Source organism: Mustela nigripes, chromosome 5, assembly GCF_022355385.1.
Source record: "Mustela nigripes isolate SB6536 chromosome 5, MUSNIG.SB6536, whole genome shotgun sequence".
NCBI lineage: Eukaryota > Metazoa > Chordata > Mammalia > Carnivora > Mustelidae > Mustela > Mustela nigripes.
In genome coordinates, this window is record NC_081561.1 from 5,539,782 (window position 1) to 5,554,388 (window position 14,607).

Sequence of the window (14,607 nt, forward strand, 5' to 3'; positions counted from 1 at the left end):
TCTCATAAATAATTCTGGAGTTTTGTTGTGTTTATTGGGATGATACTAAGGCAAAAGATACTTATTCCTATTTTTTTTTTTTAAGAGTTTTTCTTAACTGAAGAGTCCATGTTAAATTTGCCAGATGCCTTTTGAGCATCTGGGGGGCTGATTATATGATTTTTCTCCTTTGGTAGTAGGGTAGATTGGAGGACGGATTTTCTATTTCAATTTATTCTTGTATCCTGTTCAAGGCAGGCACCGACCAATCCTTTTGGCCATGGAGTAGTAGTTCAGTGGTGTCTATGTTCTGCTTGTTCATGTAATGTTTGGGATTTTTGCATACAATCCATAGTATCTTATTAATCACTAAAACAGCTTTTCAGAGATCACTGATCAGCTTCTGTGGGTTCAGTTACCCCTCACTCATGTAGACTCATTCATCTTGTTCACCTTAGTGGTGGCATTTCACACCCTTACCAATGTTTTCATCTCATCTCCTTAAAATGCTCTCCTTTCTTAGCTTCTGTGATACTAGGAGCTAAGCCATCCAACTTCCTGATGAATTCTCCTCAGAGCAGAGTCTGTCTGCCCAGAGCCTCCCTCCTTGACTTTCTTTCAAGCCTGACATCAGCACTAATGTGGACCGACTGCTCACACATCACGTGACATGCTCATCTGCTTGTCCCACCATCACTACATGCTGTGTGTGTCAGAGACTCTTGCCTCACTCTCACCCCAAAACCGCTTCTCCACTTGGTACGTTTGCTTCTGTTCCTTCTGACATCTCCCATTTTCATAATGATCCTGGCTGTGGCATGTACCGAGCACCTGCTGTGTGCCAGGCCCTGAGAAGCTGAGTAGCTAGGAGAGAAAATGGGAACAAGGAAGTCAGGCTCCAATGTAGATGTCCTTTTTCTAGAAATGTGATGTAATGGAGAAGAAGACAGTGTTTGAAGAGATGAAGATGTAAAGAAGTTGAGGGAAGCCTGATTTGTTTGGGAGGTGAGGAAGCAGTGAAAGGTGAGAAGCATTGGATGCAAGAATCAGAGAGGCTAATGGGAGCACTGCCTAGGAGGTAACTGATGGGATCAGCTGCCAGAAGAAGAGAGGGATGGAAGGATCCAGAGAGACTCTGGAAGGAGAAACGTTGGGTACAAAAATATGAGCCCTGGGTTAATGAAAAAGGTGGCATTTTGTTCTTGAAGAGAACAGACATTTTAACTTCTCGGAACATTTTTCTTAACGTGTCTATCTGTATTAGCACAACTCTGCTTTCAGCTACTTTTGGTAGACCACTGAAGGCTGTAGAGGGCATGGAGGACCATCAGGGGCTCATCTTAATATGTCATGGATGCTCACAGTTAATCCTTGAATTTAAGGCTCCATCTGCAAGTACATTTTTTTTTTTAAGATTTTATTTATTCATTTGACAGAGGTCACAAGTAGGCAGAGAGGCAGGCAGAGAGAGAGAAAAGGAAGCAGGCTCCTTGCTGAGCAGAGAGCCCGATGTGGGGCTTGATCCCAGGACCCTGGGATCATGACCTGAGCCGAAGGCAGAGGCTTTAACCCACTGAGCCACCCAGGCGCCCCTGCAAGTACATTTCTTGTTGTTCAGGGAAGACTGCTTTTTTGTTTCCTCTCAGCAGTTTGGTTATCAGGAGTATTGGGGCAGGTAGAGAAGGAATTACTCTCTCCCAATGCCACTCAAAGCATTTAGGCCATGTGAGCATCTCTCTCCTAGCAATAGTAGCTGTGTATGGGGGGGGCAGTGAGCCACTGTGTACCCCTTGAGCTGCTCCCCCAGCCCTCCTGATGGAGGATGTCCTCCCCCAGCCCTCTGCAGAAGTTCTCACAGTCTCAGAACACTGCTCCTTTTCACCAGCTTTGTCACTCCGGTCGTTTGCCCTGATTGTTAGAAAAGTTTGTATACAGGAAATATGGTTCTTATATTTTCTTCTCTCCTCTCGGTTCCTGTTCTCCCCCACCTGCCTCAGCCATATCTGTCCCTCCTTTTGCATGATAGTATTTCAAATACTATGGTAGCTAGCCTTGTATCTCTTCTTCTCCAGGGTAATCTTGTCGCTGTTGTTCTTTTTCCGCTAAATACTTGATTTCCAGGGGTGCCTGGGTGGCTCAGTGGGTTAAGCCTCTGCCTTCGGCTCAGGACATGATCTCAGGGTCCTGGGATCGAGCTCCATATCGGGCTCTCTGCTTCACCGGGAGCCTGCTTCCTCCTCTCTCTCTCTGCCTGCCTCTCTGCCTACCTGTGATCTCTGTCAAATAAATAAATAAAATCTTTAAAAAAAAATACTTGATTTCCAGATACTTTATATTCTCCTAGATAACCTGTAATTTCTGTAAGCTTGCATTAGTACATTTTAAAAGAGAAATTGGGTTAATTATTGCCAATGAGGGTACACTACTACCTTTTCTTTTGCTTATAAATAGAATTATAATCTGATTTACTGTCTGTGTTCACTTATATACAATGCTTTTCATGAAGGTATTTAAAAGTTTATAGTTCTATTCAGAATGTAAAGTGCTTTTTCTCTACCTATGGTCCTGCCTTCTGTCACTCTGCATATGGAAAATAAGCATATGTGTATGAGTGTATGTGTACATATTATATGCATACACACATATAATAGTGTGTACAAAAGTATATAAAAATAGTATATATAATGGGACGCCTGGGTGGCTCAGTCGGTTAAGCGGCTGCCTTCAGCTCAGGTCATGATCCCAGCGTCCTGGGATCGAGTCCCACATTGGGCTCCTTGCTAAGCAGGGAGCCTGCTTCTCCCTCTGCCTCTGCTGCCGCTCTGCCTGCCTGTGCTCACTCGCGCGCTCTCTCTCTCTCTGACAAATAAATAAAATCTTAAAAAATATATATAAAAAATTAAAAAATAGTATATATAATTATATTTATAGTATATAACATACATAATTATACAGTTCATAAACTATATAATGATGTATAAAGCATATGTGTGTGTGTGTCTATGAGAGAGAGTGTGAGAGTGAGAGAGAGAATAGTCTCTACATGTTAAATAATTTCCAGATTAATTCTGGTACTGCTTGAGAATCTTTCAGAGTCATAGGCCCCTCTTGGGTCCCTTTGCCCCTGTGAACCCTGAGTAGGGAAAGCTGAATCTTTCAGCTAACGGGTCTTTCAGACCTAACGGGGAAGAAAGGCTGTGCTTGTGGTCTCTGGGTCTGCCTTTGTACCTTGTCTCTGTGGAGAGCTGCTTGGTAAGCTCTGGCAAGAAGGTGTCTTTGCATAAAGAACCTGACAGATTCTGTTTCTGAAATCAGCCTGCCCTGGACATGATGTAAGCCAACGGATGGGGACATTCAGTTTTCTATTCCTCTGTGCTTTTCCCACCTTCTAGCCATCCTTCCTTGTGACAAAGAATCTTCTAGAGTGGACCTGTACTCTGTCACTGCTGTTTCCTTCTTTGGAGGACTTTTATAGTATGCCACAAATTCTGTGTCAGAAAAAGCTCTGTTTGTATGAATGTTTAGATGGAAACCTTTTGTAGAAAACACATCATTGGTACAGATGGGGAATTCTTCAAGACAAGAAGCTTACCCCAGTTCATGTGCTTCCAGTCCCCTTTCTCAGTAGGTGCTTCATAGCCACACTTTTGGAAATTGTAAATCTATTTACTCTTCTGAAGGCAGGGGATAGGGAAGAGTAGCAACGTGGCCACAGAGCCCTCCACTTATTAGAATGTGGGACTTCTAATATGTGACCCCATTGTGGGTATCTGTTTGGTTCTCCTATAATATTTTCTTTCTTCCCAGTCTTTTCTTGTTTTGTTCTCAGAACCCTTCTTATAATTATCAGGGAGTATCACCACATCCAAGATGTTTTTTCTCCTTGCTCGTTGGCAATGTCATAGTTTTGACTGGGTGACAAACATTTTCTCCTCCGAGTTTTGCTTTTCCATCTGTGCTGAGCCCAGTGATTGTCATATCTTGTCCAACCATCTGTCCTGAAATTTTGCTATCTTCTTTTGATGTTTCTAGTCAATAGTTTGGAGCCATTTCTTATGGTACCTTATTGTTGGCTTATTGAGGGCCAGGTTGACCTTCTGTATTGTGCTCCGAACTCTTCTCACCAATTACATTTGCCGACAGTACAGAATTTGATGACAGCCATTCTAAGACACAGCATGACCTGTGGTTTTGAATATATGTAGCCTGATTCTCCCATTTGTGATGTCGATGGGGGGCACTGTTGCAGGTGCTGGCCATCTGTAGGCATGGGGGTCGGCTAGACAAAAGTCCTTGCTCTGGTACAACTTATGTTCTCTTCCATGGAGTTTAAGAACATACTCTTAAAAGATAGAGGAAGAAAAATTTCACTCTATTGGCTTTTAATACACAAGTGAGAGAAAATAGCACTGGTTAGTCTGTGCCATTGCTTGACTGCCTCTGATTTTAAGCAACACGCTGTTATTGGGTCTGTTTGCTTTTACATCAAAATCGTACTAATTTTAGGCAAGTTCTAAGACCAATATATGGTTAAAATTCTTTGAGCTACTTGTAGGAAGCATTCAGATGAATTCAGGGTTATTGTTATTACAGATGTAAATAAACCTTTGGTATGTATATCTGTTCCCTTCCACAGTAAATAAAACTGAGTAAAGTTGTACAGTTTTACTTATATCTATATATGGTGTCCAAGTGTAATAATAGTGCTTGTTTCCCCCTACGTTGTAATAAATAACTTTTACTGATAGATATAGGCATTGTACTAACATTTAAACATGGAAGGAGAAATTCTGACAGTATATGTAACATATAGCCTAAAATATGTAACTGTAATATGTCACCATTGTTAAGTCCCATGGACGTAGCAAAAGTGCCAAAGTCATTCAATCTAGAGGTTGAAGTCCTAAGATGGTTAACTCTCAATATTAATATTGGAGAGTCTATTTATCCCATTTGTGACATTTATTCACAATTGACATGCACTTAGAGCTGGAGAATTTTGATGCTTCATTCATTTGAACAGCAATAATGAGTTATTCTTAAAAATGTAAGAAAATTTGGGGGTCTGGCTGGCTCAGTGGGTTAAGCCTCTGCCTTCAGCTCAGGTCATGATCTTAGGGGCCTGGGATTGAGCCCGGCATCAGGCTCTCTGCTCAGCAGGGAGCCTGCTTTGCCCCCCCACCCTCTGTCTACTTGTGATCTCTCTGTCAAATAAATAAATTTTTTTTTAAAGTAAGAAAATAAATTTATTTTTAAAATTTATTTTTTAAAAAAGTAAGAAAATAAATAAATTTATATATTTATTTTTTTAGATTTTGTTTCTTTGTCAGAGAGAGAGTGATCACAACAGGGGGAGTAGCAGGCAGAGAGAGAAGCAGGGTCCTGGCTGAGCAAGGAGCCCGATGCGGGGCTCAGTCCCAGATCCTGGGATCAACCAACTGAACAACCCAGGTGCCCCAAGAAAATTTAAATAAAATATTTTGATGAAACATTTGACGTATTATACAAACCAAATTCAATATTTGAGTCAAAGGAGAAGGCATTATGTTTGAATTTTAATCCTTTGAAGTTTGAGTATTCCATAATTTCTGCCAATGCCTTAAAGACTGGAAATGATTGGGGCGCCTGGGTGGCTCAGTGGGTTAAAGCATCTGCCTTCAGCTCAGGTCATGATCCCAGGGTCCTGGGATCGAGCCCCATATCAGGCTCTCTGATCAGCAGAGAGCCTGCTTCCTCCTCTCTTTCTCTGCCTGCCCCTCTGCCTACTTGTGATCTCTGTCTGTCAAATAAATAAAATCTTAAAAAAAAAAAAAAAAAGACTGGGAATGATTGACTGCTTGTGTAGTTACCAAACCAGGCATGGATTTGAACATTAGGGAAAATCCAAAATGGACAAAATGCTATCCCTTCATGCTTGGGTCCTTTTTAGAAGCTAGTCAGAAATGCTGAAGTTTTTAAGATCGTTATTAAACACAGTTGATTCTTATGGAAAGAACCTTGACATCCATCAACAGATGAATGGATAAAGAAGATGTGGTATGTATATACAATGGAATACTATTTCCATCAAATGGAAATGAAATCTTGCCATTTGTGACAGCATGGATGGAACTAGAGGGTGTTATGCTTAGTGAAATACGTCTGTCGGTGAAAGACAACTGTCATATGATCTCCCTGATATGAGGAAGTGGAGATGCAACATGGGGGGTTTGGGGGATAGGAAAGAATAAATGAAACAAGATGGGATCAGGAGGGAGACAAACCATAAGAGACTCTTAATCTCACAAAACAAACTCAGGTGGCTGGGGGAAAGTGGGTAGGGAGAAGGTGGTAGGGTTATGGACATTGGTGAGGGTATGTGCTATGGTGAATGCTGTGAAGTATGTAAATCTGGCGATTCACATACCTGTACCCCTGGGGCTAATAATACATTGTATGTTTATAAAAAATAAAGAAATTAATAAAAAACAAAAAAAAACCCACAGTTGATGCTTGAACAACATTGATTTGAAGAGCACGTATAATCCATTTATGCATGCATTTCTTATAGTATTTTAAATGTATTTTTTCTATCTTATGATTTTCTTAACATTTTTTCTTTAGCTTTATTATAAGACTACAGTATATATAACATACAAAATATGTGATAATCAGCTGTTATCGGTAAGGCTTCCAATCAGTAATAGACTATTAGTAGTTAAGTTTTGGGGAAGTCAAAAATTATATGTGGGGGCGCCTGGGTGGCTCAGTGGGTTAAGCCGCTGCCTTCGGCTCAGGTCATGATCTCGGGGTCCTGGGATCGAGTCCCGCATCGGGCTCTCTGCTCGGCAGGGAGCCTGCTTCCTCCTCTTTCTCTCTGCCTGCCTCTCTGCCTCCTTGTGATCTCTCTCTGTCAAATGAATGAATAAAATCTTTGAAAAAAAAAATTATATGTGGATTTTCGACTATGGGGGGGCAATCCCCTAACCCCAGTGTTGTTCAAGGGTCAACGATAATGGTTTTCTTTTCCTAAATTTTTAATTTTTAAAAAATTTTTATTGACATATAATTTATGTTTTGTGAGATTGAGAGTCTCTTATGGTTTGTCTCCCTCCCGATCCCATCTTGTTTCATTTATTCTTTTCCTACCCCCCAAGCCCCCAATGTTGCCTCTCAACTCCCTCATATCAGGGAGATCATATGATAATTATCTTTCTCTGATTGACTTATTTCACTCAGCATAATACCCTCTAGTTCCATCCACATCATCACAAATGGCAAGATTTATTTTCTTTTGATGGCTACATAGTATTCCATTGTATATGTATATACCAGTTCTTCTTCTTCTTCTTCTTCTTTTTTAAAGATTTATTTATTTATTTATTTGACAGAGATCACAAGCAGGCTGAGAGGCAGGCAGAGAGGAAGGGAAGCAGGCTTCCCGCTGAGCAGAGAGCCCGACGCGGGGCTCAATCCCAGGACCCCAGGATCCCGACCTGACCTGAAGGCAGAGGCTTTAACCCAGTGAGCCACCCAGGCGCCCCTATACCAGTTCTTCTTTATTCATTCATCTATTGATGTACGTCTAGGTTCTTTGCATAGTTTGGCTATTGTGGACATTACTGCTATAAACATTCGAGTGTACATGCCCCTTTGGGTCACTACATTTGTATCTTTAGAGTAAATACCTAGTAGTGCAATTGCTGGGTCGTAGGGTAGCTCTATTTTCAATGTTTTGAGGAACATCCATGCTGTTTTCCAGAGTGGTTGCACCAGTTTGCTTTCCCACCAAAAGTGTAGGAAGGTTCCCCTTTCTCCGCATCCTTGCCCGCATCTGTCATTTCCTGACTTGTTAATTTTAGCCATTCTGACTGGTGTGAGGTGGTATCTCACTGTGGTTTTGATTTGTATTTCCCTGATGCCGAGTGATGTGGAGCACTTTTTCATGTGTCTGTTGGCCATGTGGATGTCTTCTTTGCAGAAATGTCTGTTCATGTCCTCTGCCCATTTCTTGATTGGATTATTTGTTCTTTGGGTGTTGAGTTTGATAAGTTCTTTATAGATTTTGGATACTAGCCCTGTATCTGATATGTCATTTGCAAATATCTTCTCCCATTCTGTCAGTTGTCTTTTGGTTTTGTTGACTGTTTCCTTTGCCGTGCAAAAGCTTTGGATCTTGATGAAGTCCCAGTAGTTCATTTTTACCCTTGCTTCCCTTGCCTTTGGCGATGTTTCTAGGAAGAAATTGCTGTGGCGGAGGTCAAAGAGGTTGCTGCCTGTGTTCTCCTCAAGGATTTCGATGGATTCCTCTCTCACATTGAGGTCCTTCATCCATTTTGAGTCTATTTTCGTGTGTGGTATAAGGAAATGGTCCTGTTTCATTTTTCTGCATGTGGCTTTCCAATTTTCCCAACACCATTTGTTGAAGAGACTGTCTTCTTGCCATTGGACATTCTTTCCTGCTTTGTCAAAGATTAGTTGATGATAGAGTTGAGGGTCTATATCTGGGCTATATCTGATGCCCATTAGCATGGTAAATTCTTTTCCACCCCCTCACTTTAAATCTGGAGGTGTCTTTGGGTTTACAATGAGTTTCTTGTAGGCAACATATAGATGGGTTTTGTTTTTTTATCCATTCTGATACCCTGTGTCTTTTGATTGGGGCATTTAGCCTGTTTATTTTCGGGGTAACTATTGAAAGATATGAATTTAGTTCCATTATATTGCCTATAAGGTGACTTATTGTATATTGTCTCTGTTCCTTTCTGGTCTCTACTTTTAGGCTCTCTCTTTGCTTAGAGTACCCATTTTCAGTATTTCCTGGAGGGATGGTTTGGTGTTTACAAATTCTTTTAGTTTTTTTTTTTTTGGTCCTGGAAGCTTTTTATCTCTCCTTCTATTTTTAATGATAGCCTAGTTGGATATAATATTCTTGGCTGCATATTTTTCTAATTTAATGCTCTTAATATATCATGCCAGTTCTTTCTAGCCTGCCAGGTTTCTGTGGATAAACTACTACCAATCTAATATTTTTACCATTGTATATTACAGACTTGTTGTCCCGGGCTGCTTTCAAGACTTTCTCTTTCTCACTAAGACTTTTAAGTTTTATGATTAGATGACGGAGTGTGCAACTGTTTTTATTGATTTTGAGGTGGATTCTTTGTGCCTCCTGGTTTTTGATGCTTGATCCCTTTGCCATATTAGGGAAATTCTCTATTATCAGTTGCTCTAATATACCTTCTGCCCTCTCTCTTTCTTCTTCTGGAATTCCAACTATTCTAATATTATTTTGTCTTATGGTATTACTTATCTCTCAGATTGTTTCATCGTGGTCCAGTAGTTGTTTTTCTCTCTTTTGCTTAGCTTCTTTATTCTCTGTCATTTGGTCTTCTGTATCTCGAATTCTCTCTCTGCCTCATTTATGCTAAGCAGTAAGAGCCTCCATTTTTGACTGTACCTCATTAATAGCTTTTTAAAATTTCAGCTTGGTTAGATTTTAGTTCTTTTATTTCTCCAGGAAGGGCTTTTATTTCTCCAGATAGGGTTTCTCTCATACCTTCCATGCCTTTTCTGAGCCCAGCTAGCACCTTGAGAATTGTCATTCTGAGCTCTAGATCTGACATATTGCCAATGTCCATATTGATTAGGACCCTAGCCTTCAGAACTGCCTCTGGTTCTTTTTTTTTGTGGTGAGTTTTTCTGTCTTGTCATTTTATCCAGATAAGAATATATGTATGAGAGACTAAAGTACTAAAAGGGTGGCAAAGACCCCAGAAAAGTGTATGCTTATCAAATCAGAAGTGATCCCAAATTGAGAGGAGAAGAAAAAGGGTAAAAATAAATTTAAAAAATTAAAATATATAAATTAAAAAAATATATATTAGGCTGGCGAATAGAATAGAGCCAGCCACTTGATTTTGGGTGTATTTTGGTCCTTTAGAAGAAACTACCTCCCAAAATTTTAAAGAAAGAAAAACATATATATAGAAAAATAAGGGTAAAAACTATGAAGGGATGGAATATGAGTGCAAAGCAGAAAATTTAAAAGAAATCTAAAAACAGAATTGATAAAATAAGTTGGTTGGAAAAAGTAAGAAGAAAGTGGAGAGAATTTGCTCTGGCTGGAGACTAGAACAAAGCCCTGTGCTAGATTTATGTTATATTTTGATCTATTAGAAGAAATTGTATCCCAAAATTTTTTAGAACAAGAACCCTTTATGCATACAAATAATCAAGTTAGATACATGAATGATAAAACATGACTATAAAAATGAAGGTTTAAAAAGATTTTTTTTAAGAAAGGTATTGTTAAGATAAACTACTTAAAAAATGTTAAAAGAGAAAAGAAGAAAAGTTAGAAAAACTTGAATAAGAAAAAAATAAAATTAAAAAAATTTAATTAACTTTGCAAGACTAAGGAATCATGTAGAGCAAGCCATGAATTCCATGCTTTGCTTTCCCTTCCTCTTGAATTCCACTGCTTTCCCTGATCAGTGAGCTTGGTGTTGGCTGGATGTTCTTGCTGATCTTCTGGAGGAAGGGCCTGTTGTACTGATTCTCAGATGTCTTTGCCGGAGGCAGAATTGCGCTGTCCTTGCCAGGGGCCGGGCTAAGTAGTCTGCTTGGGTCCGCTCCTGGGAGTTTTGTTCCCTGAATGCTTATCCATAGAGCTCTGGAGGATGGGAATGAAAATGGTGGCCTCCTAATCTCCTCCTCCTCCTGGAGGACCCAAGAGCTCAGGGTTTAACTCCTCAGTGTACCCTTAGAGAAAATTGGTCACTTACTCCTGTCTCCCTGGTCTCCAGCTGTGCCTTGAGCTCACCTGGCCTGTGACCGAGCGTTTCTGTCTCTGGCACACTGTGTCATTTGGAGTCTCCAAACCCAGCAGATTCTTGCCCGCAGCTCTTCTGGCAGAGGAAGGTGGGTGTTCTTGAATCTGCCACTTATGGGGTCTCTGTTTAAAGAGCAGTGGCCTGAATGTGCCGCGGATCACAGTTTAAGGTAACCCCAAGCTGAGAGCTCAGTCATAGGCTCTGTCTTTATAGTTGGCTTCTCCACTTTGATACCTGTGAGCTCTGCTACACTCAGACACCCTGAATGCTTCTGTGACCCCACAGGACCTGAGACCACACTGTCCCCATGAGGGCTTCACTCCCGCTTAGCCTCTGGAGCGATGTCCCTCAAAGGAATAGACTTCTAAGTCTTTGGATTTTGTGGTCTGCTGCTCCACTGGTTGCCCAGAACCAGCCCCTCCCTCCGCGGTCTATCTTCCTGTTGCTTTGGATTCGCTTCTCTGTATGTCCTACGTTTCAGAAAGTGGTTGATCTACTGTTTCTAGAATTGCTGCTCTTATTCTCTTCGATGGCCTGTTGCGTTTGTTGGTGTTCAGAATGGTTTGAAAACTACCTAGCTGAGCTCCTGTGATCTTATGTCATCTCAGTCTGCTACTCCTCTGCCATCTTGACTCTCTCTGAGGACTTTGGATTTTTTTTTTTTTTTTTTGATAAGTTTTAAGTAGAAGAGTGACCTTATATCACTTGTACTTTAGATCATTTTGACAGGAGCCTAGAGTGCTGGTCAGAGCCACATGTATTGATGGGAGGTAGAGCACTGCACTTGTAAGGCCTGAAATAGCAGTAGTGGGGGATATGGGGGAGAAGGAGACACAAATCCTGGAGATTTAGAGTTTAGACACAGTAGGGTCTCACAGTTGTTTTTATAGCAGGAATAAAGGGGAAGGACTAAAGGATGCCTTCCATTTTTCTGGATTGAGTAATTAGGTGGTTGGTAGTATTCCCCCGTATAGAAATGCACAAGCCAGTATTAGATTTTGGATGTATTGAGTTTAAGGTACCTGGGCAATGCCCAGGTGAAATCCCACATGTGTGAACTGGAGCTCATGAGGGAGACTGGCAGTGGAATGCAGAGATCTGACAGACCTTGGCATAATTGAAGTCAGTGATATTCAAAAATAGATGGAACCAAGGAAGGAAAGAAGAAGAAAATAGGGCCAACGATGGGGTTGGTGACCGATAAAGGATGATTGGAGGATGTGGGTCCTTGTAGGAGACTTAGGAAAAGTGTTCAAAGAGGTAGGAGGAAGGTTAGGAGAAAGGGGAAAAATTGAGAGAAGGCACACACTTTGGAAGAGGATATGACCAATAGTGCCAAATGCTACAGATTCTTCAAATAAGATAAGCACTGAAAAGTGGCCATTGGATTGAGTATACGGCAGAGCGTTGGTGACATTACTGAAGATAGTTCCAATGGACAGAGAACCTGGAGTTCATTGGGTTGAGAAAATGAAGATGAGGCAGGTTCAATATTTAAGCCCTGGTGCCTTCTTGAGAAATAAAGAGATAAGAGAAGGGCAGAAGAGACTGTAGCCAAAAAAAAAGTTGTGGGTACTTTCTGCCTGGAATAAATTTGACCATTTTCGTATGTTGAAATAAATACAACATAATGCTTTGGCCTAGGTGAGAAGAAAGCTCCTTTTGAAGTAGGATACAAGTGAGAAAGATGGCTGCCAATGAAGTGAAGTTTAAGTGTATGCTAGTATGCTAGGAGGAGGTGAGAACTGGTCATTCTGTACCTCCCCATAAAGAAAGATATGTTATTTAAAACTAAGAGTGAGCCATGTGATTTTTATGGTGAAGAAACTAGTTTTACTGCATAGAAACTTGGGTGATTTATAAGTCTTTAAGCCCCAGTGGAGGAAAAGTTATTACTTAATAATATCATGGACATTCACTTTTATTTAAAGAATCCTGCTAGAAGACAAATTGGAAAGTCCATGTGTTTTTTTTTTTTTTTTTTTTGGTCTACCAGGGGGTTGACTCAAATTATATTCCTGTCATTGGCATTTTGGAGCTTGAGGACAATAGAACTGTTACAACATGAATTTTTAGAGCCCATTTTGACCATAGTGAAGTGACTGTGGAGACTGAAGGTCAAGAGTATGATTGATTGGGTGATTACAATTCTTTTTAAAACAAATTAGAGGTGGCAGGTTTGCCACGGGTAAAAAGTACTGCAAGGAAATGAATCTCATCAGCATTTAAAACTTCTTGGATCATCAATAAAGAGTATAATGTTCAAAATATAGACACCCCCCCCCAACACACAGAGGAATGACTTGCATTAGGAATTCCCGTGTGTGATATTTTACAATGTAGTGTCTAGCCTTATTTTTCTGTTAAATCATGCAGGTACTGAATTGGCTATATTTTTTAATTTTTACTTTAGGGACTTGTACTCTAAATGTTGAATACACTTATCCCCTCAATTTATTTATTTCCTGTATGTGTCTTTATATTTGGGGTCTTCTGGATTATTGGATTTGTGCTTAGTTGTGTGTGTTTGGGATTCCTGGTTTAGAAGGAGGCAGGAAGGAAGCAAGGACCAGTGTTAGGAAGGGAAGTCCAGAGAAGGGGATGAAAAATGGAGAAAGAGATGTGTGGGTGTCTTTTGTCTTGGAGTAGGGTGAGATGGTGGTTTTGGAGACCTAATTTTTCTCGGGAAACAAATATGTGTCAGACACCAAGCTGTGCATTTTCATGTATATTACATGTTCACAGTAATCCTGGCAAGGCAGATATTGAAATTATTTGTAGTTTCAAAGAAAAAAATGAAAGAAGTTAAGAAGATATAGGAAAAGAAGTTTTTTTAAAAAAGATTTTATTTGTTTTTTTATTAGAGAGAGAGAGAAAGAGAGAATATATGCAAGTGGGTGAGGCAGAGGGAGAGACTCTCAAGGAGGCTGTCCTGAGCACGGAGCCCAATGCAGTGCTTAATCTCATGAACCTGAGATCATGACCTGAGCCAAAACCAAGAGTTGCTTGCTCAACTGACTGAGCCACCCAGGTGCCCCTAGAAAAGAAGTGGTTTTTCTTTCTTTCTTTCTTTCTTTCTTTCTTTCTTTCTTTCTTTCTTCAAAGAAAAGAGCTTTTAAAAGTAAAAAAAAAAAATAGTGATGATGATGACGACGGTGGTTGAACATTGCTTCAGTGGTTTTATTCTGATATTTTGGGGAGAGAATGTAGCCTTTGGCTGAGTCACAGAGGTTAATGTTGGCTATTAAGCTGGTTATATGGGAGCTAGTTGGACTCTCTACTTTTGTGTATGCTTGGAAATTTTCATACTTATAGATTTTTTTAAATGATGAAGCCAGGATGTAAAAATAGTCTGTTTTGTGATAAAATGTGAAAGAATATTTACGAATAGCAGGGAGAATTTCCTTTTTTCTTCTATCAGATGTACACAGTATTATTAGCCTAGAAGCCCAGAGTCAAAATTCCTAACAAACCAGTTAGGAAATGAAGACAATAAAATTATATTTTTTAAAACATGGTCATCTCAGTTTTATGTGTGAAGACTGCAGAAATTAGATGGATTCTTTATCGGATTGCAGTGGAAGTTTTGTCCCAAGGAAGGAACATTTATTCTAGAAGGAAGGCCTGAGCTGGAACTGTCTCATTGAGGAAGGTATACAGCTCCAAGGGGGAGGATTGGAATCTCGTCAGTGAGCATCTGTTTCTGTAGAACACAGTAATGGGGACTGGAGGGAGCTACAAAGGCAGGAAAATAAAATAGTAGCTAATATTTATGGAGGGCTTACTCTGTGCTGGGCACTCTCTAAACACTACA

General features: G+C 40.2%; 1 protein-coding gene across 11 annotated transcripts in view; it reads left to right on the plus strand.

Annotated features, from left to right (window-relative positions):
* The window catches only part of FARS2 (phenylalanyl-tRNA synthetase 2, mitochondrial), a 524,473-nt gene that overhangs the window by 37,970 nt on the left and 471,896 nt on the right, over positions 1–14,607 (plus strand). The gene's annotated exons all lie outside the window — the stretch shown is intronic.